This window comes from Alosa pseudoharengus, unplaced genomic scaffold (assembly GCF_046254945.1).
Source record: "Alosa pseudoharengus isolate Yale_2024_CS ecotype anadromous, Long Island Sound unplaced genomic scaffold, YU_APseudo_1.1 YU_APseudo_1.1_scf_13, whole genome shotgun sequence".
Taxonomy (NCBI): Eukaryota; Metazoa; Chordata; class Actinopteri; order Clupeiformes; family Clupeidae; genus Alosa; species Alosa pseudoharengus.
Genome location: NW_027468598.1, coordinates 21,275,160 through 21,282,733, shown reverse-complemented (window position 1 = coordinate 21,282,733; position 7,574 = coordinate 21,275,160).

Below are 7,574 nucleotides of genomic sequence, written 5' to 3'. Positions count from 1 at the left end.
GTCGGGATTTGCAGAGGCTTCCCTTTCCCCCGCAACCTCCCACTCTCTCCCCTTATTCTCTCAGTCTCTTCCACCTCCTCCTCCTCCTTCTACTTTGCCCCCATTATTGCATGGTGCATTGGCTGCTCACAATAGGCCTGAATACATTACGGATGGGATGCTTGGGCCAAGGCCCCCACTCTCCCGACTCCTCTTTCAAGCTCCCTTTTCTTTGGGTAAGAAAAACCGTTGGGCTCGCTCTCACAATGCTGGACACCCCGTGCCCTCCCCCTCCCCATCCCCCCAGTGGTCCTCTTATATTATGACTCCATGCAAAAATAGAGGGCAAGCCTGTTGCTAACCAACAAGAGACTCAGCACTGCACTTCACTAAAATAGCCTGTGTTAAAAAACAAGACATAAGACAGAAACTTTGGTGTTCTTCTTTTGTCTTAGGAATTTGACCTGAGCAGAAGCATTAATCTTGAGGGTCTCAATAGAGGTTGAACAGATAGAATACACAGCACTGGACGATAGGGAAGACTATGTGTGTAACTATTTCAAGTGATGCAACTGTACTATGAAAGAGGATCCAGGTGGGGGGGGGGGGGGGTTGGAGGGTTGCACATACAGTAGGACTAAGCACTAGTAGCCTAAAGAAATTAATTGTAAATAAAGGCAAAAATGGCCAAATTTGCTAATATCAATCTTATGTCAGGAGATCCCTTGTCAATAGGCAAGACAACTATGTTTTGTTGGTCTACTTTTGCTGCTGCTCTTTTGCTGGTCTAGACTGAGTTTACCATTGTGCCAAGTCTATATAGCTGTAGGGCAGATACCCATTACCCTTGCCAATGCCAACCTTTAGGCTACAATTGGAAATACTGACACTTGCTTCAGTAAACCCCCATGCCACAAACAAACACAGAAACATCTGTCTGTGTTGACTCTTGTGGACAGGCTATCTGCCAAAATCATGATTAGCCTAGGCTATCATTCACAGTCCTCTACGCACCTCTGGGTAGCTACCACACAGTCTTTACCCTTCATCAATTTGCCGACTTGAACTGCAGGTTCAGTTGTTTGAAAGCTAGCCTACTGCTAGGCCTACTCATCAGAATGGTATGCAGCACAACACTACAGCGGATTATTCTTTCTCTTTATAAATTAACGTACCTCAACAAGGGTCTAATAAAGTTAGAAAGTTGTTTCGTAAAGTATGCTACCTGCTCTTAACTTTCCCTGAAATAAGCCGTTAGCATAAGAAGCAAATTATTCTCTACCGTTCGAATTTATAAACTCTGTTCCATACGGTAAATTCCATTAGACCTACTGCGCGCGCCATCATTAGCCTGGAATGCAATATATTTTGGACATGGGAAAACTGCATTGCACTAGGCTATAGGCCTTACTGCAATATTCTGGACACGAAAATATTACTAGCTTACTGCATTGTACAGAAGGCCTATAACTGTCCCATAACTACGGTTATTTACTACTAAATAACTAGACTATATAATAGTATAGAGTAGACTATATAATACTAGAATATGCGAAGCGTATTAACCCTAGACAGACCTGTTGCAGCTTAATGATACTGTTTCTGGTATAGATTATATCAATAAAGATGATTAGTAGGCCTATAGCCTTCTCCATACACAATCCTATGTGGGCTACTATCAAGTCCCTGGCTGCAGTGCGCGTGCTGAATGAGAGAGCAGCATTTTATAAGTCTGTTATCGAAATACCTTATTAATAGCCTGACCACCTTGTTTATCCACAACATTTTATTTCAGTTCAATTCTCTTTCTGTGCCCATTCATTTAAGCTGCATTGCCTAATCAAGGCCAAGCATCATTAGGCCTAGGCCTACATGACATTTTGTCAGGCTGAACATCTTCATGTGTAGGCCTAATATCCATGCTGTCCACATGGGGGCGCATGTGCATCTCCCTCTGTGTAGAAACTGCTGAGAGGTTTAATTCGTTGCTTCTATTTCATTGAAGATATTTAGGCGCAATGCATGTCCCATGTGTGTAGGCTACTGTTCCACCAAGTTCTATAAGGAGACCGACGCTTCTTTTACTTCATGAAATATACAACAAAATTAGACTGGATAGTAATGAAATTGAATTAATGAATTATTATGTTTTCTGGATAAGAAGGTGTGACCCTACTTAGGTCAGGTGTGAGCTTAAAAAAATTTTTTCTGTTAAAACAATATCTTTATGTGGTGAAAGCCACAAGTGAAAGCGTGAAGAAAATGCTGTTTGACTTGTGGGAAATGGACACAGACATGGCTGGTATGGCATGGCTCTCTACATACACTCTGTGCCAGGGCCAAACCTATAGACATGTGCACAGGAAGTCCTACAGCAACTGCAACAGAATTTATATCAACAGGCGAACAGCTAACATGAAGCCAACAGCCAACATTGGACCATCTGTCGGTTCACAGATCTGGTCCAAAAGCTAAATGGTTCTTCCTTGGGCCATGCATGACACACCTTTACCAAAGTTGTATGGAAATTTCACCAGCTTTGTTGAAAATGCCTATTTACAGTTAAAACAATGATTAAAAGGTTCTAATCAACTGGAAATGTGACAAACAAGCTAAAGACCCATGGTTATCTTGCTCCTACGCACAGCCGGAGGATGGTAAGATAGGCAAAAAAAATCCATAAGAACCACTGTTGGAGAGTTACAGAAAAAAAGTATTATCTTGGGGTCACCAAGTCCCCCAAAAAATCACAGTACAGTGACTTTGTCTGGAAGTGTGGTCCATTGTCAGATGAAATGAAAATTGTGCTCTTTGGCAAGGTGTACATAAAATAATGACTATACTGAAAAGAACTCCATGGGGAACCTAATTAAGGTGCATGGTATCATGAACCCCAAGAAAAACATTTTCAAAGGATATCTGTCAATCTCTACCAAAACATTAAAAGTGGGTCATGATTAGATAATTCATCAGGTCAATTAACCAAAACAAATGTCCAGATCAAAATGGAAATGGTTTACTGAACACAAAATCAAGCTTTGGCCAATAACCCGGCACTCAATACCCAGAAGACCAAGGAGATCATTGTGGATTTCAGGAGAGCCAAGAGCAGGGCACATATCCCCCTCCACATCAGCGGTGCTGAGGTGGAACGTGTGTTTAGCTTTAGATTCCTTGGGGTACACATCACTGAAAACTCCTCCAGTCTGGTGAAGAAGGCGTATCAGCGCCTTCACTTTCTACGAACCCTGAAGAAAGCACACCTATATGTCCTAGGATTCTAACCGACTTCTACCGTTGTACCATTGAGAGCATACTCACTAACTGCATCTCTGCATTGTACGGCAACTGCAGCACTGCTGATCACAAGGCACTACAAAGAGCAGTGAAATCTGCCCAAAGGAATATTGGCTCCCAACTCCCTTCCATCCACGACACATCTTAAACGCTGTACAAACAAACCCAAATCCATTGTCAAGGATGCCACCCACCCAAACCATGGTCTTTTCAGTCTACTCCAGTCCACCTGGCAGGCGATACAGGAGCCTGCGCTCCCGCACCAGCAGGCTCAGGTACAGCTTCTTTCCAGAGGCTGTAACACTGCTGAACAAAACTTCACCTTCACCATATATATATTAGTTATATTATATCGAATGTCTATGTATACTTGACATATATACTCTATTTATCTCTGTAGACTTGTCATCTGGAAAACCTGTATTTATCCAACTATACACTGTACATTATTGATCTCTATTGTCTACACAACCATACTCTACCTGCACTTGGTATTTAATGCTTCTTTCTTTCTGGTTGGATGTCAACTGCATTTCATTGGCTCTGTACCTGTACTCTGCCAAATGACAATAAAGTTTGTATATATTTGGAGTTAGGGGCGTGCTCAGTCCTGTTTGTTCTTTCAAATGTTTTATCGTTGGGTGCTCTTTGGTCCAAGGTTAGTAGTTTCATATGAGAAAAAAGAGAAAAAATCTTTCCAACCAAGGCACTCCGTAAGATAAAAAAATATTTTTGGACGTGTCCAAAAAGGACCTAAAAATGTCCACGTGTAGCAGCTCGGGCCTTCTTGAAGAAGGCTGTTTGTAATTTGGCATGGGAGCCAGCATTATTTGACACATCATTGTCCCTTCTTCACCATGGTGATTCACTCCCTTCAAATTGCCCTTCAGCCACCTCTGACATACAGTTCATCTTATATCAATAAAATGGACTCTTCCAGGAGAGGTGACTGTTCAACCCCTTTCAGCACTCATACTTGGTGTCTTCCAGGGTCAAGAGGCCCCTCTCTGTGCCCTGCTCACAGGAAATGTTAAATTTCTCTCTGTGGAGCTCCATCATCTCCTGTTAGAGACAGGAGAGAATCAGAGCAGTGACTCAGACCTTTGACACCCCCCCCCCCCCCTCTCTCTCTCTGTCAGGTCCCACATGACTAAAAAGGATCAGCGAAGAGCACATCTGATTAGGGCAAAGGCAAAGGCAGAGCAGGAAAAAGAGACAACAGTCACGAGGTAGCTCTCAAAAACTTCCTGAAACCCTCTGAATACACAGGGTAAGACATGCATACATGCACCCTCCTGACTATACAACATCATACAGCATGCACATTTTATGGCATCAAGCACATTCTATAGGTAGCAACCTTAGGAACAGATCTGATGTTTTCTTTGGCAAAAAAACACAAGCTTTGAACCATACCAAGATTGGGTGTATTTTTTTAGTGCAAGTATCTCACTTTCATTTAGTAATTATTTTCTAAAACAATGCTTTGTTTGCTATGATGTATCTAGGCCGCATGTGTCAATAGCAGTGACTTATGATCAGTGGCATTACATGCATTTAGATTCACTTTGAATGCAGTGGCCTCGTTGCGGAGTGTGTTACCTTTTTTAGTGTGATATATTTTTCTGCTTTTTGCCAAGGACAGTGAAGAGTGACAGGAAACAAGTATGGACCAGGAAATCACGCGGGTCACACTCACACTCAGATGTGGCACGGACACTAGCCCCTGACACCACAGCTCAACCTGAGAATGTGTATGGAGTTGTCCTGTTTTCTCTTGTATCATTTATGATTGTCTCATCAGTGTCTTTTTTGGTCAGTCATGTTTTTTTAGGGAAGAGTTTCAGCGACTGCAGGGACCATGGTATTCTTTTCAACACTATTTGTGAGGTCATGAAAAGGTGAACGGTGCTCAACGAGAGTTTGGAGGTCCTGCTCATTGTGCACTTTCAGTGTTATATTGTATGTCACTTTGGATTAAAAACTTTGCTAAGTACCCAAACCTTAAATTAAACGTATGCTGTCATATCTGATGTTTATTTATTTATTAGTGGACTTGATCAAGCAAGCCCACTATTGTTTTCTTAAGTTTACTTATTATTATTTTTTTACTCACTTTTTGGAGTCGCTACTGCTCCTAGGGCTTTTGAGATATCGACATGGCTACAACTCTAAAAATTCTGGCCCGAACCGGTGTAGGTTGCTTGTATAAATGGTGTGACTGCCCCTGTATAAATGGTTTGACCTGCCGTTATTCCCGTTTTCCTCGTTGGATTTTTTTGCCATTGAAATGAATGGCGGAATGCTTGCCCATTATGACATTACAGCTCTAACTGCCAGACTCTTGATAGCCATCTGGCAACTGCATAATAATTATGAAGCTGGGCTGGGCTGTCTGTCTGTGAAGATGTGTGCATGCAAATTTTGACCCGTATTTCTGATTTTCAAAAATGAGGTACCGTTGGAATCCTTGAATGAAGCCGAATTCAGGGCAGCCGTGGCCCACTGGTTAGCACTCTAGACTTGTAACCGGAGGGTTGCCGGTTCGAGCCCCGACCGTTGGGCCACGGCTGAAGTGCCCTTGAGTAAGGCACCTAACCCCTCACTGCTCCCCGAGCGCCGCCGTTGTAGCAGGCAGCTCACTGCGCCGGGATTAGTGTGTGCTTCACCTCACTGTGTGTTCACTGTGGGCTGTTTTTTGTTTCACTAATTCACCGATTGGGTTAAATGCAGAGACCAAATTTCCCTCACGGGATCAAAAAAGTATATATACTTATACTTATACTTATATACTTAATTCAATGCCCTTGCAAACACACAATTAAAAAAGAGATTTCTATTCTCCATTTTAAAGCAACACCAAAGAACTTTCCCTCTGTCGCAGGCACGCTATTTGTTTATTCTGCACCGGCTTTGCAAATAACGATGTCCACAGACAAGGTAGAATATTTGACATGACTTATAAAAGTATGATGTATTGCGACATCAGATGCAAGTCAAATTTGTAGTTTCTTATGTCTCATTCCATCGAACTACAGATCCGCTACCCAATCTGGCAAACTTACATAGTGCGGTTATAGCCGATAGAGGGCCGCGAACCGAATGCAGAATTGCCGTTCACCCTGTTACGAGTTGATGAACCACTGAAACGATTTTGGAAACTATTATTTTAAGGTACAAAAACTCTTTGGTGTTGCTTTAAACCAGAATTTTTGTATAGCCAGCACCAGTTACACAGGTCATGTTTTAAAGCCAATCCATGTCAATCCATGTATATACAGGTCATGTACATGGTCTACTGTAGATCTACAAAGATTTGTTTGACATGGATTGGCTTCAAAAAATTATGTTACATGACCTGTATTCACATGGTTTGGCTTTAACCCTAGCAACCACCATAGCAACCGTGTTATTTAGCATAGCAACCACCATATGTACCCTAGCAACACCCTAGCAACCATATTAATTTCCCTAGCAACAACCTAGAAACCACCATTATAATGTGACCCTAGCAACCACCATAGCAACCAACATGATTACCCTAGCAACCACCATAGCAACCGCTTTATTTGGCATAGCAACCACCATTTGTATCCTAGAAATGCCCTAGCAACCATCTTAATTACCCTAGCAACAACCTAGCAACCACCACTACAATGTCAACCTAGCAACCACCATAGCAACCATCATGATTACCCTGGCAACCAGCATAGCAACCGTGTTATTCAGCATAGCAACCACCATATGTACCCTAGCAACGCCCTAGCAACCATCTTAATTATGCTAGCAACAACCTAGCAACCACCACTATAAAGTGACCCTAGCTCCCACTATAGCAACCAACATGATTACCCTAGCAACCACCATAGCAACTGCATTATTTTGTATAGCAACCACTATATGTACCCTAGCAACACCTTAGCAATCATCTTAACTACCCTAGCAACAACCTAGCAACCACCACAGCAACCAACATGATTACCATAGCAACTACCATAGCAACCACATTATTTAGCATAGCAACCACATATGTACCCTAGCAACCATCCTAATTACCTTAGCAACACCCTAGCAACTATACTAATTACCCTAGCAACAACCTAGCAACCATCACTATAATGTGATCCTAGCAACCACCATAGCAACCAACATGATTACCCTAGCAACCAGCATAGCAACTGCTTTATTTATGCATTTTGGCTTATTGGATGTTGCATTAATCCAGATAACTGTTGATCCGTGTGCTGGACAATCATGGGGACTTCAACACAGACGCCTTTGGACTCTTCAACTAATAT